Source organism: Urocitellus parryii, chromosome Y (assembly GCF_045843805.1).
Source record: "Urocitellus parryii isolate mUroPar1 chromosome Y, mUroPar1.hap1, whole genome shotgun sequence".
Classification (NCBI taxonomy): domain Eukaryota; kingdom Metazoa; phylum Chordata; class Mammalia; order Rodentia; family Sciuridae; genus Urocitellus; species Urocitellus parryii.
This window is the reverse complement of record NC_135548.1, coordinates 34,011,280-34,039,219: the sequence shown is the minus strand read 5'-3', so window position 1 is coordinate 34,039,219 and position 27,940 is coordinate 34,011,280. Positions and strand designations below refer to the sequence as shown.

Genomic DNA, 27,940 nt, shown 5'->3' with positions numbered 1-27,940 from the left:
ACCCGCGCTGGGCGCTTCCAAGGCCCCTGGATGGACATCCGCGGGCGCGGGGCACAGCGCCGCCTAGCCCAGACCTAGAAGAAACCCGGGTGGGGCGCTTCCAAGTCCCCTCGGTGGAGATGGGGCGGAGCAGGACCTCGGCCACGCCCAGCCCAGGCGCAGCCTGCTGGCCTCCCGCGCCCCGCCCCGCGACTACATTTCCCAGCAGGCGCTGGACTGCGGCGCAGCCGCAGTTGACCCACTTTCGCCCGTCATGGGCTAGGCTGGCCCAGCGCCCAAGCGACTGCTCCCTGCTGACTGGGATGTGGGCGGGGAGCTGCGGAGGTAGTGGGAGGTGCTTCTGGCTGCCTCCGTTGCCTCAGCTGCTGGGCGCCTGGGCAGCTCCCTGGGTTTCTGCGGCCGCCATGGCCAAGCAAGGCAGGTCCGTGCGTCTTCTTCAGCAACAACCACCCCGGCGGGCGCCGGCGGTGCTAAGGGGTTCCGGCCTCTGGCGGAGGCTGCTGCAGCCGGCGACGGGTCCCTTCCCCCTTGGCTCGCCACCATCCCACCCAGAACCTCATCCCCTTCTTCCCTTCACCTTTGGCTTTCGCTAACCCCACTTCTTCCACCCGGGTTCTCACTCCAGCTCTGGATGCGTTGTTGACCCTCCCCGCGCCTTTTCCTCTGCTGCTTCCCACTCTTAACTCCCAGTCTCATTTCCACGCTCCTGCCATGCTACATCTTAGGGCGTCCCTTTTACTTTACTAATTGGGCTGACAGTAGTTTTGAGAGACACTGTGCAAAACATGCTGTCCTACCGTGTCCCATCCTAGGTCTGGACACGTTATCTGCCAAAGGTATTGGTAGTTGATTTCTCTTTCTGCAAGGAAAGTGATCCAAGAAGACAGCCCAAGTTGTGTCCCTGGGGCCTTGGCTTTCAGTGAGAGACTGATGTTGGGCAATAGTGTTAGAAATATCAACTCCCTTTTTTTGTATGTGAATGTCTTTTTTTCTGGCCTTTTCTTCTTTTTCACCGCTCCTGTGTTTCATTTAGTTTCATGGATTTTGAATGAAGGACCTAGGTAATTGTGGTCCAGTCATGGTTTGCAGATGGTTCCGGTTCTCAGAATCTAAAACTTGCCAAGAGTTAATTTTATGTTCCATGTTTTGTGAGACTGGCATGTATTTTTAAAGGAGCTAAAGAGGCTTCAGTATTAATTACTTGCCTTACATAATCTGCCAGATAAAATATATCCAGAGGTGAGCTATTGTGGGCCCTGAGAAGAATGAAAGTGAGTTGATACTTTACAGGCCATTCTGAGTTGGTAAGTTGGTTTTCAGTGCTGGTTCTTAAAAGTTATAAAGCACAGGCCTGGGGATGTGGCTCCAGCGGTAGCACGCTCATCTACAAACAAAGATGTTGTGTCCGCCGAAGACTAAAAAATAAACATTGAAATTTTCTCTCTCTCTCTCTCTCTCTCTCTCTCTCTCTCTCTCCCCCCTCTCTAAAAATAATAAAATTAAAAAAAAATAAAACTGATATAATGAGAAATTTGTAGAAGTTTATATATTAAAAAAAAAGTTATAAAACACACACTTAATTTCAGGAGGAACTTAAAGAACTGTTATTGGTTGTGCCTGTTTTAGGGGCTAGTCCTATATGCTTAGGAAATTTGAGTACAGTTTTTGTTTGTAAAGTACTTGAAGTTAAAATGCTATCCAGTTAACCCCCCCCCTCACCTCTTTTTGTAACATGTATTTTCTTTGGCAGAGAGAGAGGGCAAAATCCGTTAAGTAGAATCATGTGCTAAAACAGACTGCTTTTGTGGAGAAGTGGTTCTGGAAAGACCAACAAGGCAAGATTATAGTAGACAGGGTTATCAATAAGGACCATGCTTGCTGCTGGCTCTGTGATCTAGAGGAAATCCTTTAACCTCTCTGGGCTTCACTTTCATCATTTATATTCATGACATGTTTACTGAATACACACCATGTGTGTCTAGGTTATGGGATTAACAAAAATGACAGAGCTTCTGCCCTCCTGGAGTTTGTTTTAGTCTGAAGGCAAATAATAAGCAAGTGCAGCTGTGTAGAATAATGGTTTACAGTGGTAACAGCTGTGGGGAAAAACAAGTCAGCGTACAGGAATAAAGTGTGATGGGGCAGCTGTTTTAGATGGGATCATTAGGGAAGATCTCTCATGGAGATAATGGATGAACAGGTTGAATGAATGTGAAAGTGGTCCATGGTGTCTATGATTTCTTCTAAGTCTGTATTTCTACAGTTTTATGTTTATATTCTTTGGTGACTTTCATTTCTACTGTTATGGTGCTCTAATATAGTCTATTTGAAATTTGTAAGTTTTCTTAGAATGAGTCTGATCATGTCTATATAGTACCCAACATGTTTGAATGCTTATACATTTTTACCTTTATTAGTAATGCATTGTGTAAATGAGCTTGTGGATTTCAGGCTTCAAGAAAGAGTTAAAGGCAGGGCTTAACTTTAATGTGTGCATTTGCAGGATATGATTTTTTATATAGCAGCTTATATTTTAATTTCTGATTTAGGAATTGTAAAATAAGTCATGCTAATTTGGTCAAAAACAAAAAAGAACTCAATACTATAAGTAGGAGTTTGAGAATTTCTAATCCATTCTGTCCTGTTCACCCTCTCCCTCACATTTAAACTTTTTGATTTTCCTGTGTTGTCAATCTTTACTTTTTGACACAGACACACACATGCACACTTTAAACTTAAGGAAGGTTTCTCATTCATGCTCATCATATTAAGAACAATACATTTTTACAGTGTCTTGACTTGTGCTAAATTAAGTTCCCATAGATAAACTTAAGAACTCTTTCATATTTTCTGAACCTAAGTATTAAAGGGGAAGAGGGTTTGCAATATTCTGTGATCTTTGTCTCCCTTATTAGTGAAATTGGAAATTTAAAAAAAAACATTTTTTTTTTTGCATCAGATCATCATTAAATTCAAACATTTCACTTCATTTTTCTTCTTCTTCGCCATTAGAAATATTCCTAGTAAAACAATAGGAAATAAAATAGTTAAATGAATTTTGATGAAAAATATGGATCATTTTAAAATTTCTTCTTATGTGATTAACACCAACAAAGATTTAATATTCTGTCTAATTTGTCCCTTCAGGAACCTGTCAGTTCTGCTCTTTCAAGTTGACAAGGCAGAGTTTTCAAAGGCAATCCAAGATCCCAACTACCTGGCCTGCCTCTGCCACCTTCAGATTTTGAGAGTAAGGAAACAGCTATATTGTACCGAAAACTTTTGTCATTTATTTCCCCAGGCATATTTTAATAGACTGTCTATTAACTTTTGGCAATGTTCTCCCACTCTAAGAGAATAGGCTATTCATGGGAGGAAAAAAAGAATAATCAAGGTATTACTGAGTTTTACATGTGTGAAAGGAATTGGAGAAGGAATACTAATAAGATTTGAGAATATTTTCTGTATATGAGACATTGTGCTAAAGACCCCAAAGAAACATGTAGTCTAGTTAGTAAAATAGAAAATAAAGAATATGTAGAAGAATCAGAGTTTCTAATTTGCTAGGAAGGTTAATTTTATTAGAATAGCATAAGAGGGAAGAATTGAGTGCTGGAGGAAAATACTTTGAGTTAAAGAGAACCCAAAGGTCAGTATTTGAAAATTTCTAACTATTAGGAAAGCAAATATATGAAACACAAAAATTAGTGGCCCTAGCTGGGAGCAGTGGCACAGTGCTCACCACCCCAGCATATTGGGAGGTTGAGGCAGGAGGATCACAGGTTCAAACCCAGCCTCAGCAACTTGGATTCAGTCTCAAAATAAAATGTAAAAAGGAGTCTGGGGATGTGGCCCAGTGATTAAGTGCCCCTGGGTTTAATTCCTGGTCCTTCCCCATAACCTATGCCCTAGATTTTTGGGGATTACTAGGGTTTGAATCCAGAGGTGATTTACCACTGAGCTGAATCCTCAGCATCCCTCCTTTTTTGTTGTTAATTTTTAAATTGAAACAGGGTTTCTTTAAATTGCTGAGGCTGACCTCGAACTTATGATTCTTCTGCCTCAGCCTCCCATGTCACTGGAATTATAAGTGTGCATCACTCACTGTTCCTGGCTTGGTCCTAGATTTTGATGATTATGTGTGGTAGAATTGGAAGAGGCTTGGATATTTACCAGAAAGTGCTAGAATTGTATGTTGTTGGTTATAAGATTGTGCAGGGCATGTGGTGTGGAGGTTGTATGCTGGAGTATTCATGAATCTGGGTTTTGTCAGTAATAATTTATATTTTCATTCAGCATATATTTCTTAAGTACCTACCTCATGCTGTATCCCATTTGAGGTACCAGAAAAGATACAACAATGAAGAGAGAATGAAGAGATCTTGCTCTAATCAAGTTTAAATTGGGAGCAGACAGTGATAAATACATACATAACAGATTGGAAGGTGATAAATGCCCTGTTGGGATAAGGGGGATGTGTAATCCTTGAGAGGGGAAGAAAGCTTTTACTGATAAGATGCCATTTGAGTTAAAACCTGAAAACGTAATAACCTGAAGTGAAGCTGTGTAAGCAGGGGAAGCAGCCAGGAGAAGGGGGAATGCTTGGAATGTTTGGGGAATAACAAAGAGGCAGATGTGGCAAGAGTAGAGAAAGCTGATGGAAGAAATAATGTCATAGAAGTACTGAGTCTTGCCTATTATACCTCAGCAAGATGGACAGCCATTGTAATGTTTTAATCAGAGAGCAGAGGTAATGGCTGTCTTTAAAAAGATCCCTTTGCCAAAATGAGAATAGATGTGGAAGGGTAGAAGAAGCAGGAAGACTAGTTAGGAGGCTGAGTTAATTCAGGCTAGAAATGAGTGAGGGTGGCAGGGATATATGAATGTATTTTTTGTTATGTCATCAAAGTATAATGGATTCTGAACAGCTTTGAAGATAGAACCAGCAAGATGTACTAGGCGTTGGATGTAAAATTTGAGAAAAGGGGGAGTCAAAAATGATTGAAATATCTTTTGATGAAGTGGCTTCATAAAACTGTGGAGAAGACTTTCTAAGCATTTAAGTGGAAAAAGTAAGCACTTAAAATGATGTTTATTTTTGTTATTATGATAATATATAAAATATTGTGAAAGGCACAGTGGTATAGATCTTTGTTTAATTCCATGCTCTACAATTTACTGTTGTATATCATGCCTTTAATACATATTTGCCAAAATGACCTTCCAGAGCCTTGATTTCTTGTGTGTAAAGTGAGGATAATTAATTGCCTTGTGAGACTTAAATGAGTTATTTTAAAGTATCTGGTACAGGTGTGGTACATAACACAAATAAGTGCTGAATAAATAAATAGCAGCAAATGCACTGTGTTAAGTTTTACTCTATTTCTTTTATCCCCAGAGAAAAGTATGATCTTCAGTCATGAATTCTTTCAAAGCTAGAGTATGTATGTGCCGTCCTGGGTCCATGCAGTCTAGTATTCTGGTTCTGACCCTTGCACTAAGGACATTTTAATAGGAATGATGATCTTGAGTATCTGCTTCAAAATAGTTATATACTTTGAAAGTACTTGCTCTCTTTGATAACCCCCAGGCATCTATTATCTTGGAATTCATATGAGCTCTTCTGAATATAATTATCTAAAGTTTGCATTATACCTTGGGTAACATTGTACACACTTACTACTCTATGCAACTAATCCTCAATTTCAATTGGTCCTTTAACTTCTTTATTTTGGGAACAGGTAAACCCCATGATGGTATGGTATAATTTTGTGAGCAGGTTCATTTTTCATTCTATTCATAGCCTTGATAATTTCACAAGCTTTAATTATGAGGTTTTACTCTTTTAAAACATATCTTGTTATTTGTTATTTAAGTTTTAACATTTCTGAAACCTTGCTGAAGTCTTAGAATAATGTGTGGAACTTTAAAAGTTACATATTCCCTGGGCTCCACCCCAGACCAATCAATAATATTTATCAGAGTCTTTGGAAATATGGTCCCTGGCATTACTGGGTTTTGTTGTTGTTGTTTGTTTGTTCATTTTTTAAAGCTACCTTATAGTTGTAATATGCAAGGTTTAAGAACAAGTGCTTTAGTTATTGTTTTTTGTTTTTACATATACAAAACACACAGTATGTATTAAAAAAAGTTTGGCAGTTTCAACACTTGTGTTGGTTTTCCATATATGGATAGCTTTATAGAATTTGGGATATGATTTCTTTTTTTATTTCCATTGTTCTTTCTGATGATAGCTAGCATTTTATGTTTAGGCAGTAGAATATTATAATTTGAATCACTTCCCACTGACTGAAGTATATAATGACAGTGTAATCTTTGAGCTGGAACTAACTTTGAAAATAACCCTTACTTTAGGTATAGGTAAAGTAAGGCCAGAGAGAGAAAGATTAAATGATCAAGAATGAAATAGTTTTTTATAAGCTCTGTCACTTAAATTTCCAGATGTCTTTTTTTCTTTTTGGTATTGGGGATTGAACCTATGGGCGCTTAACCACTGAGCCACATCCCTAGCCCCCCCACCCCCTTTTTAATGTTTTATTTAGAGATAGGGCCTCACTGAGTTGCTTATGACCTTGCTAAATTGCTGAGGCTGGTTTTGACTCCAGATCCTCCGGCTTCAGCCTCCAGAGCTGTTGAAATTACAGGTGTGTACCATCATGCCCAGATCCAGCTACTCTTTTAAAAAGTCTTTTCAGATACTACTTCTTTTTTTTTTTTTAAGAATTTCTTCTTTAGTTGTAAATGGACACAACCTTTATTTTGTTTATTTTTTAATGTGGTGCTGAGTATTGAACCCAGTGCCTCATGCATGCTAGGTGAGCGCTCTACCACTGAGACACAACCCCAGTCCCACTATCTTTCTTTTTATTGTTGATTTTATTTTATTTATTTTTTGGTTCTGGGGTTCAAACTCAGGCCATTAGACATGCTAAACACACACTTACCACTAAGGCACACCCTAGCCCTAATATCTCCTTCATTCCTAAAACTTTCAGAAGTAATCAGAGCCACACTAGTGCTACTTTTTATTATTATGATTTTTATTTGTTCTCCTTAGTTGTGACAGAATGCATTTTACTTATTTTATTTAATATATCAGACACAAATATTTTATTGTGTTTTGCCACTTTCTTATTTTACATTTCATATTTTCTTTGTCTTTAGTGTTTTGTAGTTTTATTGATTTGTCAGAGTATGGATTCCTTTTTATTTTGTTTGGGACTTTATTAGGTTTCTTAAATCTTTAGGTTGGCATTTCTTTAATTTTGTCTAATTCTCATAATTTCTTTAAATATGTCTCTGATTGCACTTTCTTTTTTTGAAAAAAGGCTTTAATTATATGTATATCGTAGGTCCTCTCCTTTTCTCTAGTCTATATTTTACATCTTTTTATCTCTGAATTTCTTTCTTTCCTATTTTTTTTGATCCTGGATCTCACTGAGTTGCTAATGATGGCCTCAAACTTGCAATCTTCTCCTCATTCCCCAAGTAGCTGGGATTACTTGTGTGTGCCACCATGCATGTCATCTCTGTTCTATTCTGGGTAATTTATTCTCATTTATCTTCTAGTTCATTTTCTCATGTCTTAATTCTAATCCTTTTATCCAGTGAAGTTTTGGTTTTGTTGACATTCACCTTGGTTATTTTTTCAATCAAATCTGCTGGGTATTTTTTATCCCCCTCCAAATAACATTCTGTTTGTAGTAGATATTTTCAGAATGATCTTTTATTCTTTAAACTTAGTAGTTATTTCATAATTACTGTCTCTGTAGTTCTTACACTTGAGATATTAGAGGAGCCTTTGAATGGTCTCTTGTTTTCTAGTTCTTGCTCATGATGACTTGACTTATTCTTTTATATTCCTGGTTTATTTTTGTGTTCTACTCACTGTCCTTTAGAAAGTATAAGACTAATATGAGCTCTGAGATAGAGGTGTCTTCTTTAGGAGGGTTTTGTTTTTGCTTCTTGTGGATATCTGGAGGCATTATCAAAATTCAAAGCTACTTTAAAGTGAATTCATTGCTAAGATTTTTTTGAACATCCAGCTGATATAAATTATGATTATAAATACATCTGAGTGTCACTACACTTATGCCATTTTTGCTTTGAGTTTGTTCTTTAGTGTCTTAGCTTAGTGTGAAATATGTTACCTCTCAGACTCTTCTATTTTGGATTGTCTGGGTCTTTGATTTTTTTCCCTTGGGTCTTACATAGCTGTCCAAACTAAAGTTCAAGTTTTTTTTCTGATTGTTCAATACCCAAAAGGGGAAAAAATGGCTTTTATTCCATGTACTTAACTGGATTCCCTTGTCTTGTCAAATTTTGACCATGTCATTCTTTGTTATCTTGTCAGCTTTGTGTTTCTTTTAAGAAGATTGTAAAAATATTTTGTACAGAATTTATAGCTGTTTTCAATAGGAGAGTTGCTGTAGGGCACCATTACTGGAAACTGATTTTTTTATGTTACTTTCCAAGTCTAACAAATAAGAATGACTCTAGTAATTATCTTAGGAACAATACCACTCACTGATGGCAAACAGTTCTTTTTTTCCCAATGGATTTAAATTCCAAATAGACTTGTAGACTTTTCTTTTGCCACTTAAAAATGGGTCATCATCCCATTGTTTCCTAGATTCCAATAATTCTCATGACAACTCAATAATCATTTTTTATCATTGTTTTCCTGTATATAATGTGTCTTTTTCCCTCCCTCTGGATGAATTTTGAGCAGTATATCATTATGTCCGTAAATGTGTTTTTCTTTTATATGTATTCTGATAATTTTTGTTTTGTCATTTATTCACTAAAAGTTGGAATATTTTGACCAATACTTCTTTAAGTGATTTTTTATACCTCTTTTTCTCTCTCTCTTTTTTTAGACTCCAGTTATATATATGATACACCATTTGATGCTATCCTACAGGTCACTGAAATTTGTTCATTCCCCCCTCCCCCGTTTTCTGTGCTTCTGAAACTCTTTCAATAATTTTACGGACATACCTTGAAGTATATTCACTTGTGTCCAATCTGTGTTGATCCTATTCAATAAATTTGTAATTTCAAATGTACTTTTCAGATCTAGAATTCCCATGTCATTCTTTCAATTTCGCATTTTCACCTTGTCTACCATTATATTTACATGCTTATTTAACATATTTATCAGAATATTTTTTTACAGTCCTTGTCTGCTAACTCCAAGATCTGATTGTCTCTCACCCCTTTCATATTGTTGTTATTGACTGCCTCCTCAACCCCCACCCATTACCCTACTCCTGTCTCTGAATGACATTTCCCTATGTTATTCATTTGTATAGCATTGTTAAAAATTGTATTTTGAACATTATGGATAATACATTTTAGAAACTCTCGATTCTGTTATCTTCCTGTGAAAATATCGCTTGTATTTTTTCAAGCAATTAAGTTATTGATGGATCAAATATCTCTTGAAAAGGTTTTGTTATGTTTTATTTTTAAGTTTTGTCAGGGTCATCTATATAGGTTTTGCTATCAATCTTATGGTGGTTTTCTTCTTTTTTTAAAAATATTTTTAGTTCTAGATGGACACAATACCTTTTTAATTTATTTATATGTGGTGCTAAGGATCAAACCCAATGCCTCATATGTGCTAGGCAAGCACTCTACCACTGAGCCACAACCACAGCCCTATGGTGGTTTTCTTAATCCTGGAAAGTGTTTTTTATTCTAAGTCATACCCTTTCTGTAGACTCAGTGAAAAACCTGAGATATTTGCCAAGACTATCTAATTCAGCAGGACATGGGATTCAAATTCTGTCTCACCAACAGTGGATATCTGCAGAAATCTCTCCTTGACTTTTTAAGTCTTCCTGTTGATGTTTTTTTTTTCCCCTGAGGATTCTCAGAATCTCATTCCATACAATCACGTTTGAACATGTGCCAAAAATTTGAAGGGAGTCTATAGATTTGGGGTTTCCCCTTCTATGACTCTCTTAATCAAACATAGGTTCTATGCTATCACCCAAACTCTTTCTTTGAAAATTCTTTGCCTTGGATAGAGCATATGGAAGACTAGTCTTTCCAGAAGTTGAGTGCCATTGCTCTTTTTCATGTGCCAGAAGAGGAGGATTTTGAGATGGCCTAATAATATTGTCAGGTAATAATCATCTTGATAACATACATGAAGTTTTATCCCCTGGTTTGGACATGGAAAGTGAGGTTCTTTATAGAGGTTCATTGCTTTTCTTATTGCCTATGAGCCTTCAACAGCCACAGGTTCACCCAAGAAAACAACTGAGAAGTGCCCTAGGGTATGGGATGGAGGGAAACTCCTAGTGCTTTACTGTCCAGGACTTGAATTCTAAGTCCAGCTAGCTACTTGAAGTAATTTTCCAGGTAGAAGAGGAATGTACATGGAAAGGAGAGGTATTTGGGTAGATATGTTGATTTTCCCTAACTCTTGATGTTTGGGTCTATCATTTTACTTAGGCTTCTTCTTCCTTTTCTTTTTCTTTTAGTTGTAAATGAACACAATGCCTTTATTTTATGTGGTGCTGAGGATCGAACCCAGTGCCTCACCCATGATAGGCAAATGCTCTACCACTCAGTCCAAACCTCAGTTCTTACTTAGGCTTCTTATGTACTTCTGAATATAGAGGCCACACTCTGTCTCTGAATATCACCTGTTGCCCAAAACCATTAACTTTTCAGAAGGTATCCTAATACTGCCACTATGAATGAAAGAGTAGGAACTCTACCAAACTTAAATATTTTTTAAAAATGGTATCAAACAAAATTCATGGAATTAATTTCAGTTTCATAATAAGGTAAGGACACTGACCATTCAGTGAGGATCAGCCACCCAATTCCTAAAAATGAATTCTGTTTGATCTGCTTAGATTTAGTATGTGGCAACAGAGTCCTTTGATACCTACATCTATTAATCATACCTTCAGTCACAAGAATCACATGATCGAAATTTGTTGCATGTGTGCAAAGGGCATTTTGCTCAGTGAAATTCAAAAGCAGGTACTTCCTATGAAACAGTTATTGACTGAGATCCTTGAGCTATTAGTGTCAAGGTAAAAAAGAGTGGTCAGCAGTATATCTAGCGAATTTTTGATAAGTAAATTAAGCTATTTCCAGGCAGTAAAATTTGTGTCCCTTTTAAAGGTAGATTTGATTTGCCATTCTTGGGGTTTATCCAAGAATAGGCTGATGTTTAGTAACTGAAGGTTTTCAACACATGTGCTCAAATACAAATCTTCCAATTGCTATTATTTTGTGAGCCACTAACAGGATAATTCAACATAGTATATTTCTTTCTATCTCTAATCATTTATTTATTCAACATTTACCAAGTTCTGCCTGTATTACAATCCAGGCCCTGAGGATAGACAGGGACTCAAGGAATTCAAAGGTACACAGAAATCCTTAGAGCAAGTGGCACATGCCTAATAGAATTGCCTTCAAGGTCTTGTGGAAACCCAAAGAGGAGATGACGAGTAGGTAAAGAAGGATGAGCCGGAGTGTTCCGGGCTGAATTTTAGAAGAAGGACATTCGGTGAGAGGGGATGCACCTGTAGGACACAGGCAAAACAGATGCTCCCATGACTGCGCCAAGGGCACAGTAGGATGGGGTGGGAAAAGTCTGGGTAGTGAAGGGAAGCACCTTAGGACTGCTATGACACACCCAGAAGTTTGGATGTCCTGCAAACAGTGGGAAGCACTGGAAGATCTTAAGTGGGATTTAAGCAGCGTAATGCTTACAGATTCCTCTGGGAAGAGTGGGGAAAAAGCACTAAAGGAAATAATAGTAAAGCAAGGAACAAATCAGGAATTTGTACAATTTACCACAGAAGAAATGATGGTAGGATTATCTATCCATTGAAAAGAAATAAAGAACTGGTCCATGCTACCACAGGGATAAACCTCAAAAGTGTTATGCTAAATGAAAGTCACATATTGTATGATTCCATTTGTATGAAACTTACAGAATTAGTAAATCTATAGAGTTGATTGTAACCAGAAGAAACAGAAAAAGTGGAATGGCAAAAGTTGTGGGGTTTCTTTCTGGAGTTATAAACATTTTGATTCTGGGGGGGTAGATATACAACTCTGTGAACATAGTAAAAGCCATTGAGTTGCATGCACACTTAAAATAGGTAGATTTTATAATATGTGAATTATACCTCAACAAGGAGTATTTTTTAAGAAAAAGGAGAATGATAAAGCCAGATCAAGAGATGCACCAATGCTCTGATTACAACCTGGCCATCTGTGTGGATGGGCCTACCACAAATCAGGACAGGGAGTCAGAAGGATTACAAGCTTCTTTCTGCATATTTGGTTTGAGACATCTACAAAGTTGTATTAGTCGCCTCAGACTGCCATAACAAAAGGTCATCAATTAGGTGACTTAAACTACAATTTTTTTTTTCTTATGATTCTGGAGACTCTAAAGTTTAATGTCAAGGTACCTGCAGATTTGGTTCCTGGGGAGGGTCCTCTTCATGGCTTATAGATGGTTGCCTTCTCTCTGTTCTCACATGGTAGACAGAGAGATTTCTGGTCTTTCTTTCTCTATATAAGGACACTAATCCCATTATGAAGACCCCACCCTGGTAACCTCATCTTAACCTATTTGCCTCTCAAAGGCCCATCTTTGCATGCCTAGTCTCCACTGGGGACTAGAATTTCAACATATTGGTTGTGGGGTAACAAAAATATTCAGTACTTAACAACAGTATCACAATGATGATGAATAATAGCTAAGGGAACTTATAAGAGAGTCTAGAGATAAGAATTTGAAAGAGTTCATCATATACTTAGTATTAAAACTACAAATGTGAATAAAACAAACTGAGGAGGAAGAGGGAGGAGAAGCAACAGTTGGGGCTAGACCACTAGGAAGGCCAGAGCCTCAGGAGCAGACACAAGATCCACCTGAGGAGGGTGAAGGAAGCTGGCAGGAAGCAGAGATCAATAGAGAGCATAAACCCACTCAGTCTATACAGGTCATGGAACTGATTTGAAGTCACTGAGAATACAATTTTGCTAAACCAGGGAATTTGGTGTTCAAGTGGGCCAATCCTGGACTGTGCACAGTGACAGGACCCTCTAGCTGGACACCAAGCCCTGGTTTGGGGGCTTTCAAGCAATGCAGAGGACTCCGGCTCACCTGCCCCATGGCTGGGAACTTCATTTTCTTCCAAGTGCCATTTCATTTTGCTAATGAAGTGTTTATGTTCAACTTTCATCAGAATTAGGATTCATTTAGTTCGTGCTTTGTAATTAATCTCTTATGTTAATTAAACATTTTAGGGCTGGAGATGTGGCTCAAGTGGTAGCGCGCTCGTCTGGCATGCGTGCGGCCCGGGTTCGATCCTCAGCACCACATACAAAAAAAAAAAAAAACCATTTTATACATTAATACATCCCACAAATGTGCTGGGGATTGAATTCAGGGCCTTGTACATTCCAGGCATGCACTCTACCCACTGAGCTATATCCCCATCCCATTATTTGTATTCTTGATGACTGGCATTCTATTTGGAGTGAGATGAACTCTCAGTGTAGTTTTGATGTACATTTCCCTGATTGCTAAGGAGATTTAACCTTTTTTTATATATATTTGTTGGCCATTTGCCTTTCTTCTTTTGAGAAATATTTACTTAGGTCATTTGTCCATTTATTGATTGGGTTTTTTTTTGGTGTTAATTTTTTGTGTTCATTATATATTCTGGCTATTAATCCTTTGTCAGAAGAGTAGCTAGCAAGGATAATAGGTTTCAGATCTAAAGACATAGAGGTTATTATGTTAAGTATCTATCAATTCTTATTTTTTGAATGTTTTTTTATCAACAAGAAGAAATGTAAATTCAGAAAGAAGGTACAGGGAAAAAGGACACAATGACACACCTGGACCTAATAAAATATGCTTGTGTATTAAATCTAAGAATCTTTTTGAATAAGAATTATAACACTTTAGTTTGTATTGCAAAAGGGTAATATTAAAATTATTAACAAAAACTATGGGACATGAGGTCAGAGTTAAAGAGGCCTAGGATTCTCATCAGGTTAAGAGGAGCGTACAAGTAAAAAATAACTTAAATTTTTTATAGCTGCACATGAAAGGACAACACTAAAAGTTCAGAAGCATAATATATAAATTCTGAAAATAACAGAGAGGGAGGAGGGAACATAGAACAGGTGGTTATTCTATCAGAAGATAGAAAAATAAATAACGTGGCTGCATAACCAACGTGATACTGCAATCTGTACATGTGGAAAAATAAGAATTCATACCCCATTTAAATAAAATGTATGATAGGTCAAGATCATTGTAATGTTTTGAGCAACTAATAAATTTTTTTTAAAAATCAATCAATAAATAAAGTTAAGAATAGTACATAAAAACAAGTAATGAACTTAAATAAGACCAGCAATGTTTGTAATTCTAATAAATATAAATAAATTAAGCAATAAAATGAAGAGATTCATGAGTTAGAATTTTTTAAAAAAATTCAGTTGAATGTTATTTCAAGATTCACAATAAACATAAGGACAAAGGAAAGGTGACTATTAAGGACCTGTGTGTTAGACTGGATTTCTACTGGTCCCAATTTTTCATTCCCCTCCGATTCACACTCTTGCCATAGCCTCTTCCTGAGTAGTGTAGATTCTTGCTTCTTGGCTTTGGACTTGGTCATGGGACTTCCTTTGGCTAGAAATGACAATGTGCCAGTTCTGAGCATCCCCACGTGTTTTCCATTGTCCTCTTGCTGCTTTGCCTTTGCCATGAGCACTTCTCTTATAAAGTTGCTGTCCCAGTATACATCCTTGTAGAAGAGAGATCCCCCCCTCTCCTCCCGCCAACCCGCAGGCCTGCAGCAAGAAGCAGAGCTGTCTGGCCCAGCCCAGCTTAGATCAGCAGAGCCCAGCTGATCAGTGTTCTGTGAATCAATCTTTTATTTTAGTCTCCATGTGCTTACTTGGCATAATAGGGAGATATAAGGCCTATAATCTCCTGCCTACCATTTTGAACCCTGGTTTTGTACAAGGTGCTTTTGTATTTTCATACCTTGCCAGCTCAGCAGCCCTCAGGAATACTACAATCTGCAGGATGGCCTCCAGTTCTCCATATCCTCCTTTAGGTCTTAATCCCTTTTATGCTATTTAAATCACAGTGACTTATCTGCATTTATTTTTTGTCAGATTGGCCTAGAATGTTGTGGGTGCTGTCCAATACTTGATACAGTGTTTTCTGGCTCATTGGTTGCAGGGAAGCACTTGGGAGTAGTGACCTTTTCAACTTTTAAAAAATAACATAAGGAAGAAATCCACCATCTCGTTTCCTCTGCTGAGTTTACCTTTAGCTCCTAATATGAGTGGCTCCTATTTATTATTTAATCAAAATTGTACCTCTTTTTCTTTTTTTTGGCATGCTAGAGATTAAACTCAGGATGCTTTATCACTGAGGTTCATCCCCAGCCCTTTTTATTTTTCATTCTGAGACACGGTCTCACTAAGTTGCTGAGGCTGGCCCCAAACTTGCCATCTTTTTGCCTGAGCCGCCTCAGTCAGTGGGATTACAGGCATGTACCACTGTGCCTGGTGCCTCTGATGTATTCTTAACAACATCTTCCTTGTGGTTTTGAGAGCTTTTTTGGGACACCTATCCTCCACCTATTTATAAGTTGTCTATGGTCCCCATTTGGCTCCTTCAATTTTTGGAAAGCTATGTTTTTCCTGTAATAACCTCTTTGCTTCTGATAGTTAATAGTGATGTAACAAGAAGGCTGTGCTATGGCTTCCAGAGAAAGTCACAAAAGTTAGATGAGCTTCCCTCAGGCATGAGATATAGTGCCATTGGTTGTGAGCTCAATGTTAATTGATAATTTGGTACTTTCAGCAATAGGAGAGGAGATTTGCTGATTGGTATGTGAGTGTGTTTCAGAAAGTGCTTAAGTAACATCTACCATGTGTGGTGAAGCTGTGGAAAAGATGGAAAAGAGACCAAACTCAGGAATTCATGAGGTGACAACTGACTAAAAAGCAAATCACCAAACAAAGCCTAATGAACAGCACTGTTATGAGACTGAAAGCCAAAGACATTTACACATTATCCAAGGTCAAGAAAAGTATTAAACCCTTCTCACCTAATGTTGTATTATTAAAAAAACATACATATCATTAATTTTTAAGAAATATTAACTTTCAGTATCTTCAAAGACAAACGCATGTAAAATAGGTAATGTGTTGATCTGTTGATGATACTACTATGACCAGAGGTACACAGGAATGGATCCCTGTGTTTCTTTTAGGTAACACGTCACTGTCCCCTACAAGCCAGTGATTGTGGTGGCTGAAAAACATGACCACAAGGAATAACAAGACTTGCTGGGTGTAATGATGCATGCCTGTAATCTCAGCCACTCAGAAGGCTGAAGCAGGAGGATCGCAAGTTCAAAGCCAGCCTCAGTGGCAAAAAGCGCCCATGGATGCCATCCCCAGTACCACGAAACCAAACAAAAACAAAGTAACAAGATGGTATAGAACACAGGAAAGAGTGATCAGTTCATTTTGGCATTTTGACTAGAATATAGGATATCTTGGAAAAGAAGAAGAGAGGAGAGAAAAAGAGAGAGGAGTATCACCATAAGTTAGAACCAAATCATGGAGGCTTTGAAAGCCAAAATATGAAGCCAAACAATGGGAGTACATGAGTCTGGGTTTTGTTACTATAAAGAAATTATTTGAGGACTGGGGTTGTGGCTCAGCCGTAGAGCATTTGCCTAGCATGTGCAAGACCTTGGGTTCGATCCTCAGCACCACATAAAAATAATTAAGCAGAATAAAGGTATTGTATCCAACTACAACTAAAAAATAAATATTAAAAAAAGAAAGGTTTGAGCCTCCATCCATCACTGGATTGCTTTGTAAGAGTGTAAGTGTGTGACTACCTCCTCAGATAAGGACACTTGATGCTCAGCTAAGAGGTCCAAAATTCCCCATTTCCTGATTGCTTTGCTGTTTTTACTTGTTTTCATTTAATCCTCACCATGGGACTTAGTTTTCATCTGGTGGGGAGTTGCCCCAAGGCCTTACCTTGGTTGAACTTATTTTAAATTTCCTGTCTTCCCTGAAAGTGGCTTTCTATCTCCTGACCCCAGCTTTACATCACCTGCCATTTTGATTAGCACAGCTTATGGAAATAACTCAGATCACCTTGAGATACCTAAGAAGATTAGAAAAGAGGGAAGAAGGAAGGGTGGGAAAAGAAGCAGAGAATGTCTCCTGTCTCTTAGATCCTGGTGACTGGTTCCCTGGTGACTGCATTGTCTATCCCCAAGAACTCAGTAGGGATCTACTGTCAGGCACCTTTGCCGCCCAAAGCAACTTCTCATTGATCTACTTCTGGGGATCTTGGAAAAGATGCTTTGAAAGTCTCCTCCCGGGTTGGGAGTGTAGCTCAGTGGTAAAGCTCTTGCCTAGCATGCAGGAGGCCCTGAGTTCAATCCCCAGTACCATCAAATTAAAAAAAAATGCCCACACTTGAGGACTTAGTAACCTAAAGCCCAAAATATCCTCATAATATGCAGGTCCTCTTTCAAAAATTGTTAAGAATCCCAAATGGTGGTAGCAAAGCAGTAAACCAACCCCCATCTGACTACATGGATTGCACACCCATACAGTGTGTCACAGTTCTGAAATAACCTCTCTCCATCCCCTGTGAAGGATCCCGGTCTCTGTCTTCCTATCACTCTGCCTACAGTGGAACATTTTATGAACCACAGTTTAAGGCTTTGAAGCAGCTTCTCTTTGTATATAAAAGAATTAAGTATTATTTTTACCTTTCTTGACAGTAATAACTTTTGAGCTAATTTTTATTTTTTTTTTGTTCTACCTCTTCAATGACAACCCTGCTAACCAGTTTAACCTCAAAACTCACATGAATTCTCGAGACCTGAAGACAGCTTTTGAGAAAATTACCCAGAGAGGAGGGCTTTCTAATGTAGGTATGTGACCCCACTTCAGATAATTCTATCTTGTTGCCATGGTTCTCTTTCTATGTGGTTGTCTTCTAACATTCTATATTAAAGGAGGAAAAAAAGAATCCATGAAGTAATGACTCATGTAACATCTGTGTCTTTTCTAAAGTATTATAATGAGTTCAGGTGGCAAGAATTGTCAAAACATGTGTGTCATCTAGTTCCAGCTTGCTTGGTTCCTCGGGATGCCAACATTCTTCGGGACAAGCAGGACTGCTGTTGTGACTATTTCCTGGTTGAACTCCAAGTTGCCAAGATTGAACATTAAATCCCACCACCAATTCCATCAGAAAGCAGTTCAGTGCTCCTTGGGAGTCTTGTTCCAATCGGCTACTGTTGCAGCAATGACTTTGCAAACAGAGTCTTGTCCTCTATTTCAAGATGAATCTTTTGTGATGTTTGAGCCTTTGGAGGGGGAAACAGAGGTTCAAGATGTAATCCTCACTGGAGCCGGTTCAGAAACTCCATTTTATCATTTCACCCAGAGGTGACGGGGCATTAGGAAACAACAGTTTCACATTTTCACACTAACCGTGTTCAGACTGTCAAAGAACCCATGCCAATGTGTAATTAATGTCTAAATGTTAGCCTGATTTGGGGGGACACAAGGGGGGATGATTATATGCTTCTCAGGGAACCTGTTCATACCATCAAAATCCAAAGGACTGGAGATGTGGGCCACATTTGCTTGGCATGGAGAATCTACGTGCAGGGTGTAGAACTATCTTATCCTTGAGGGAGTTACAATAAATCTGATTAATTATTTTCCTCCCCCAACCCTGAGAGAACATTTTGTAGCCATCAAACATAAGAATCAAGTAAATGCAGAGCCTGTCACTTGTGAACAATGTTAAATAACCACTGACCAAGCTGCTGTTCTCCATGCCCCAAATTCAAAAGCATCTTCATTACAAACATGATAAAGTTGATTTCTGACTTGTTCTCCACTTAATCCTTCCATGAGCAAAACTTTACTGGAGAAAAACTTCAGAAGACAATTAACTTCCCTGAGGAGATCAGAAAGGTGTTTCAACCTAATCAGTATACCTTTTTCAGTGTAGCACAGGTTTTAATTCTGCCTCTGGTTCAGGATTTGGGTTCAGAGGACAGAATCCAACCAGCTGGTTCAGGTATAAAGTGATTTATTTCAGAGCATTAAACATTATGAGAATTATAGAAAGGACTGAAGAAGCAGAATTTGGGAGGTTTTTTTTGCAACAGGGCTTCCAAAGGAGCTGCTACCTCTTCCAAGATCTAGAAACAACTTTCTGAATTCTGCCACCATAACCTCTTCAGGAACCTGCTTCAGCAGGAAGCCTACAATTAGGAAGCTTCTTCTACAGCTGCCACTCCAGAACCAAGTCCTCCCTGACCCATTCTTATCCACAAAAGGGCTATTCTGCACCCTCTCTCCTAACACCATCAAAGCTAGCAACCAACACAAACATGTCTGTCAAAGGTGCTCCAAGAGAAGTCAAATACTCTACAGATTCTCATCAGCATAAACTGCTGAAAGAAAAGTACAGCCCCTGCCTGCTGTCATCTTCTAAATCTCATGTAAATATATCAATTTGTGAAAGTAAAAGAAAGCTGAAAACCTAGATGCAAGAGAGTATGGACATTGTATTTTTCAGACATCCAGCATCTGGTTTCAAGACCCACTACAAGCCCCTCACAGTGGTGTATGCCTGTAATCCATCAGCTCTGGAGGCTGAGGCAGGAGGATTGCAAGTTTAAAGCCAGCCTAAGCAATTTAGCAAAGCCCTAAGCAATTCAGTGACAACCTGTCTCTAAATAAAATATTTTAAAAAAATGGCTCATGATATGACTCATTGGTTAAGTGCCCCTGAGTTCAATCCCTAGTACCAGAAGAAGAGGAGGATGAGGAGGAGGAGGAGGAGGAGGAAGGAGGAAGGAAGGAAGGAAGGAAGGAAGGAAGGAAGGAAGGAAGGAAGGAAGGAAGGAATCAACAACAACAATAAAAATCCACTGCAAGGTGGGTGGAATGTGCTTCAAGCACTGGTTCACTGTGGGCTCAACTAGTCTCAAGATTAGGTGGGGTCAAAGTGATCTTTTGGCTCCCTTATGGTGCCTAATATTGAGCCATAAAGGACTACTGGAAGCTTTGGGACTTGATGGAAATTATGCCTTGGCCATGGAAGCAGTTTTTAGCAGCCAATGTTTTCCCTTAGCAACCAGGTTCAGTGCAGACAGTTCACAGGGGTTCACTAAGACACTTCTCCAGGACTTTAGATGTAACCATTTGATACTTTCATTTGACAGGTAATATTATACTGCCCAAACCAGAGAAGCATTTAGTGTGATAATATTTACTTAGCTGTTATTAGGGACTCATTTGAGAATCTCCAAAAAGAATATGTATGGCCTTGCTACCCAGATAGTACTCATACAAAAGATCCTGTGTATAATTTCAGAGGATGCATGGCTATACATACACATCTCTCTCACACACACATACACACACACACTGCTTCCACACAACCCAGCAAGGGAGCCTTGTCATCCCAATTTTCCCAGGGGAACTTGGACTTTTAGCACTGAGACTGGGAAATTGCTGGGAAAGTAGGATAGTTTGTCATCTAGTTGACTCTGAAAATGTCCTGAGACCCTGCACATGGGAGAAAGGCATCTCAAGGTTTCACAAAGCCTCATGACTGTTGCACTTAGCTGAAGCAGATCATTGGCCTGGAAGTCTAGACCCAGAGACCATTAGGGACCACCCAGCGCCACACAGCCAGTGGTTGGCACAGCCAGGGCTAGAACACAGTCTCTCAGTTCCTGGTATAGCTCTTCCCTGGACAGCCAAACTTGGGCCCCTGGCTTGGAACTGGCAGAAAGACCATTGACCACAGAATACAGCCCTGCAGGCCCAGCAGCTCCCAGGATTTAGGAAGCCCAGAGAAGGCTACTGTCACTCCAGTTCAACTCCCCTGATCCTGTGCTCTAGGACACAACGTGAGGCAGCTTAGAGACTTAGAGTGAGTCTGGTACCCAAGCAAATAAGAGTCCCTTTATTTCTATGAAAGTCTTTCCCTGCTACTTGCTGGTCCCTATAACTTTTTTCAAGGCAATTAGAAATTAAAGGCTTAAAATGAAACTAAGGGAGTGATGTGACAGCTGCATTGTGAATGTGCCCCAGTGCCACTAAACTGTACACTCACAAATGCTGCTGAATTGTACACCTAAAACTAAAGTGGTTCAAAAAATAGAACAGTCAAACTGGGAGGGAATGAGTGTGTTTTTCTGGATCTTTTTGTGCTGCTGTGATCTGTTTCTGAATTTACCACTTGCATAATCCCTTCAAGCATGAGTCTTTTTCTTCTAGGCTGGGCCATGTCCTTTGTGACCAAGACCTTCTTTTCCAAAGCCAATGGAAACAGAGGTGGTGCTCCCAATGTGGCCATAGTGATGGTGGATGGTTGGCCCACAGACAAAGTGGAGGAGGCTTCAAGGCTTGCAAGAGAATCAGGAATCAACATTTTCTTCATCACTGTAGAAGCTGCTGTGGAAAATGAGAAGCAGTATGTGATGGAGCCTAACTTTGCCAACAAGGTTTGTAATTGCCAGAGACTCACCCACAATCAAGCTCCCCGTACTCTGAAAAGCTGAAATTCCAGGAAGATTGTTTTCTTGGGCTTTCAAAAGTGTATGAATCTCACATCTAGGTAGTGGTATCTCCAATGAAGGAACCTCAAATTACTCTCTCAAAGAAAAGTCTCACACCCACCCAAGGCCAGCAGCTTGGGAACAGAAGGCAGGAGCGGTGTTCCAAAGGTCTCATGTGGAGGCTCTTCCTTGTTCCTCCCACAGCATCAGGGACCTCGACCAGGCAGTCCAGGAAGGCTTCATACAAACACATGAGCATGCACATGTATGTACACACACACACACACACACACACACACATGTACTTTCACACAAACATGCTACAAATTAATCTGATAAACAAGAGAAGGGAGGTGTTGCGACATTTCAGGCAGGTCATGTTTCCAATGCTACTTCTGGGTTCTGCTGAGATGTCTGGCTGGACGTGAGGCAGGACAGATGGGATAGTTGGCTTCCTTTTCCAGTCTACTAAACCACCTTTGGTGTTTTCCACTGGTTGTCCACATAAACCTTCCTTCAAAGGCAAAGCTTCAACTGAAGGACAGAAAAAGAGAGAAGAAAGGATGGAGGGATGGAGGAACAGAGCCAGCAAGCTTGGACATGTCTTTTATTTTTTATTTTTTATTTGTTTCATACTGGGGTTTGATTCTAGGGGTGCTCTACCAGTGAGCTACATCCTCAGGTCTATCTATCTATCTATCTATCTATCTATCTATCTATCTATCTATCTATTTATTTATTTATATATATTTGAGACAGAATCTTGCTAAGTTGCAGAAGCTGGCCTTGAACTTGGGATCCCTGCCTCTGTCTCCTGAGTTGCTGGGATCTCAGGACTGTGCCATCACGCCTGGCAAAATCTTGTCCATGATGCTCCTCCAACTTTATTATTATGTTTTTGGAGCTAATAAGGCCGGACCTCCTGCAGCATAGCAGGCTGCTGACTTCTTCTTGCTCCATGAAATCCTCTTCATTGGCTTCCTGGCCCTGTGCAGCTGTTATTTCACTTGCTCTTTTCTTCCATTATGTACCCTGAACATGGACCTTTTCAGGACTTAGATCCTGTTCATCCATCTTCCTTCACAATCGTCTCTTCCTCCACTCTTCCCAAGGCCACAGCTTCAGTTCTCATCTCTTGAGCTGTACAGTCTTCTCTGTTCAGATGAAAGACTCTCTCCCAGTACCTCCATACTATGGATTGAGCCCTAGGGTGCTCTGCCACTGAGGTATATCCCAGCCCTTTTTATTTTTAGACAGTCTCCTGCTGTTGTTCCTGCCTCAGACTCCAAAGTCATTGTGATTGTAGGCATGTGCCATCATACCTGGGTGACCTTTCCCTTTTCGGAAGCCCTGTCAGAACCTGAAGTCCTACATGCAGCAAGCCAAGTTCATCATCATCTTTCCCACCCAAAATATCTCCTTCTCAGGACTTTGCATGAACAGCCCCATCCATCCCAGAATTCCTCATCAGATCCCAAATTGCATCCCTTTTCTCTCTGTTCTTTCTCTTGCCCAGTGACATCTCCCCACTTCAAGTCAGTATTTAACATCTTACCTGCCTTTCTCCTGGATCTCCTGTGTAGAGATTTAACAGTGAAGCCCAACTCATGCTTATAAAGAGTTCTTCCAACTTTGGGGCTCTTGCTCCAAACCCTTCACTGTTTCTCTTTGTTCTTGAGGCCTTCTAAAGCATAGTCCCAACCCTGCTTCTGGCCCTGCTGCTGTGACACCACAAAGGCCCTGTGCTCAAGCTAATGGCCACCTGTCCCTGGCTAGCACCACCACTCTCTGCTGCTGGAATCTCACACAGGCTGTTCGATAGGGATACTGCCTCTCCATCCAGAAGATAAGCTTCCTACCAGCACTCAGCCTCTTGTGCCGCCTCATCCATAGAAAGTTTTGTAACCTGCTTTAGGTTTTTACAAATCAAAGAAAACATGTATTTTTCCTGGAATGTTTAAGCCATTACTAGTTTCAAAATAATTTTTTAATTATACAGATTCATCCGTAGTCATGAGGTCAGACATGCTCTGTGACCCGCAAAGGAAGGGACAGGAAGAAATGTTCCACCTAGGGCTGGGGATGTAGCTCAAGCGGTAGTGCACTTGCCTGGCATGCGTGTGGCCCGGGTTTAATCCTCAGCACCACATACCAACAAAGATGTAGGGTCAGCCGAGAACTAGAAAATAAATATTAAAAATTCTCTCTCTCTCTCTCTCTCAAAAAAAAAATGTTCAAATGTTCCACCTTAGGAACACTAGCCCTGTCACTTCCAGGAACACACCAGCAAGTTTGCTCAATGTTTATTTGTAGCTGACTTGAATTTTTTCTGGAACAAGCTTAGGCACAAGTAAATAAATATTTGTTTGCCTATTGGCAAGGTTGTCTGGAAGGCAGAGCTTGGGTTTTGAAGGCAGACAGCTAGGCAATCTAGTTTGGGGAACTCAGGCATGTGCCCTTGTAGTGGCCCTCAGTTTGTTCTCTAACAATGGGGGGGTCATTGTTCCCCTTTTAGGGTGAGGTGAGGATTGAATGAGAGAATCTCTCCAAGAGCACCTAGTACGACCCTGACCCATGTGACTACTCAGCAACTCTGGGGCCCCTTCTCAGTGGGTGCAGCCTGCTCTGGAAACATTCCTCAGTCACTTCTTAGGTGTGCTCTGTTTTCCCCAGGATAACAAAAGCTTTCTTTAATTTTCTCATGCATTGGTGCCCACCAATGCGAGTCATGGGTGGCTGCCAGTACAAATGAATTGAGCTGAAGAGGCATAAATCTGAAGCAGAAATCAGTGACTTACATCTCCCTGTGAGTTTGCCTAGTACAAGGACTTCCCACTGAGGCATTGTTATCTGTGGAGACAGGAGTGATTTCAGAGATTACTGGAGAGGTCTTTGTCTCAGCAAGTGCCTACATAGGGGAACAGAAAGGGAAAGAGCCATCAACAAGGACTAGCCCAGTAAACAGGAGTCTGTTTGCTTCTTCACCCACCTGAAGGCCCAAGGTAAGGGTGCCAGGTTGGGGGACTTGACTGCTGACCTGGTGAGTGTCCCTCCCCTCTGTCCTCCAGGCTGTGTGCAGAACCAATGTTTCAACGTGCAGAGTTGGTTGGGCTTCCCCAAGACCATGCAGCCCCTGGTGAAGCGGGTCTGTGACACCGACCGCCTGGCCTGCAGCAAGACCTGCTTAAATTCAGCCGACATTGGCTTTGTCATTGACGGCTCCAGCAGTGTGGGGACAGGCAACTTCTGCACAGTCCTGCAGTTTGTGGCCAACATCAGCAAGGAGTTTGAGATTTCAGACACAGACACACGTATCAGGCCGTGCAGTACCCTACGAGCAGCAGCTGGAGTTTGGGTTTGACAAGTACAGTACCAAGCCTGACATCCTCAATGCCATCAAGAGGGTGGGGTACTGGAGTGGTGGCACCAGCACTGGCGCCTCCATCCAGTATGCCCTGGAGAAGCTCTTCAAGAAGTCCAAGCCCAACAAGAGGAAGCTGATGATCCTCATCACCGAAGACAGCAGGACCTAGGATGACGTGCACATACCAGCCATGGCCGCCCATCAGAAGGGTAGGGGGAATCTGGCTCAGCCAGCTGCTGAGGCTCCTCTCTAGGGCAGGGAGAGGCTGTCCTTGGAGGGCAAGGAAGGCTCTGCTTTTCTGTGCGTTGGTTTTGTCTGTGACTCTCAAAAATGTTCAAAGCCATTAGAGGAGCAAATATTGCAGGTGTCTGAGTAGCAAAGAGGGAAGGATGAAGGGCAGCCAGAGACTCCCCCAGTGTCTTTGAAAACAGGGAGCCTTTCCTTGACCTCCTACATCCTGAGGCTTTTCCCACCAGGGCTTGAGGCACTAAAAGGAAATTCTATTTTTCACTTTCTATGAAAGAAAAACAAATCCCTAGCTGTGTTGAAGACACCAATTTGTCCTTAATACCTTTTAAAGACTAATAGTGTTCTTTAAGGAAGTCGTACTATGTTTGTAAATTAGATATTGAGGGTTTGGGGGGAAACCCTAAGAAATATTGATTCAGAATATTTAAAAGTGATATTTCCATATAAAAATGTCTAAGTTGTCGAGAGAAGGCTCAAAAACACACGAAAATATGAGGGCTGAGGATGTAGCTCAAGTGATAGTGTACTCGCATGGGGCACTGGGTTCGATCCTCAGCACTACATAAAAAAAATGAAATAAAGATATTGTGTCCACCTAAAATTAAGAAATAATTATTTAAAAGAACCCCAAAAATGAACAAAGTACTTAAGTGTTTAGAAAATAAATCACATTTATGAATTAATTAATTAATATATATATATATATATATAAATATATATATTCTCAAAAGTGCCATAAAATAGCATGAAAATATAATAGCCTGAAGAAACCCAAAATGATAATAATAATAGTAATATTAAATGGGCTGGGGTTGTAACTCAGTGGTAGAGCGCTTGCCTAACAAGTGTGAGGCATTGGGTTTGATCCTTAGCACCACATAAAAATAAATAAATAAAAGGTATTCTAGCCATCTACAACTAAGAAAAAGAAAAATAGTAACAATAACAATGATAAAACTGAATAAAGTAGTCAGAGGAACTGGAGACCTCTAAGTGCTAGGGTACAAAACTCACACAATGCAGTGGTCAATTATTTTTCCCTTTTCTGTGCATACTTTTAATATGGGTTATTTTTTCAGGATTTTTTGTATTCTTGAGAGCTGCTTTAAATCCTTTCTAAGACAATTCTTAATGAACGGGTGGTGCTGACTTCTAGAAACCAAAGTATCTAGACAATGCATTCCAGCAAAGTCTTCTCAGGGACTTGCCTTTTGCAGAGTCTGTGGGGCACCTTCACAATGGTGAGATGGTGATGTTCTTTGTGCCAGTTGTCACAAATTCCCTTGGTCTCACATCAGCAGAGTTGGTTCAAGGGTCATAAGCTACCTGCTCCAAATCCCAGAGTGAGTGGCACATGGGCCAGCTCTTGGCTCATCAGCTCAGGGCTTTTTCCAGCACATCTGTCCAAGCTCACGTTTAGTCCCACCCTCACTTATTTCTCTAGAAACCTTCTTTGGGCCTCACCCAGGAAGTGAGGGAATGAGAAGACTGTTGGAAATGGGAGTTCTCAGGGGATCATATTCTCATATTCTGAGAAGCTTTAAAGAACTGGGACCAATAGATACAAATTACATGGAGGCGGGTTCCTGCTCAGCCAAACACTGTGATTCATCTAAAAATGCAATGAGCATTGTGTTCCTAGGATAATCCAAGTCCAGAGTTAACAACCATCTGTCAGAATTGACAGTAGAAGGTTCTGTGCAAGGGTGGTCTCAAGGATCTGAAAAGTTGCATACTGTTCTCTAGTCTTTATAGGGGGATATTCTTTCTTTCTTTCTTTGAGCAGAAACATGGGCTTGCTCAGTCTAAGCTCAGTTCCCATGGCCACTTAACCAGCATTTTAAAACCCAAGGCTAACTTCTCCTAATTGAGACAATATTCAGAGAAAAGAAGCTGGGAGGTGAGAAAAGGGACTGGCAGATAATATGCAGAATGATGGATAACTGAAAGCATATTAGACCAGAGCTATGTGAAGCATTGATAGCTACTAATAAGCAGGACTGTACACCTAGAAGATGAGATGGGCCACTGGCATAAAGTGGGCTGCAGGGCAGGTGCCTGGGCAGGAAGACCACCTCAGGTTCTGCCCTCTGTTTCCTGGCCATCCTGTGCATCCACCCTGGTTAACCTGAAGGTGGTATAGGAATAGGAGTTTGTAGAGTAAGGTCAAGTACCTGATATCCAACTGCCCCCAACCAAATCAAGAACTATCACAGCAGGCAGTCTCTCCATTTTCCCCACTGAAGATTGTTACCTCCTGTCTGAAGTGGATGCTCAAAAGTATTTCTTGAATGAATGGCCATACCTGGTCTTAATTCTAGAGCCTAGAGTTCCATGGGAGTTTTTTTCTTTTGCTTGACATATTTCTGATTTGGGATTGGGTTGTGCTGACAGGGCAGCAAAAAGGCAAAGATTCATCAACAACACTTTTTCTTAGGGGCATTTGTTTCATCTGATCTTTGTCCCCATAGGAGTGATCACCTGTGCAATAGGGGTTGCATGGGCTGCACAGGACAAGCTGGAGGTCATTGCCACTCACCCTGCCAGAGACCACTCCTTCTTTGTGGATGAGTTTGACAACCTGTACAAATCCAACCCCAGGGTCATCCAGAACATTTGTACAGAGTTCAATGCAAAGCAGCAGAACTGA

General features: G+C 40.3%; 1 non-coding gene and 1 pseudogene across 1 annotated transcript; both read left to right on the top strand.

Annotated features, from left to right (window-relative positions):
- The first annotated feature begins 119 nt into the window (after positions 1–119).
- LOC144251021 (vitrin-like) lies at positions 120–27,940 on the top strand (annotated as a pseudogene).
- Trnaa-agc (transfer RNA alanine (anticodon AGC)) lies at positions 17,460–17,531 on the top strand. The gene has a single exon. It is a non-coding gene; the product is annotated as a tRNA-Ala (tRNA).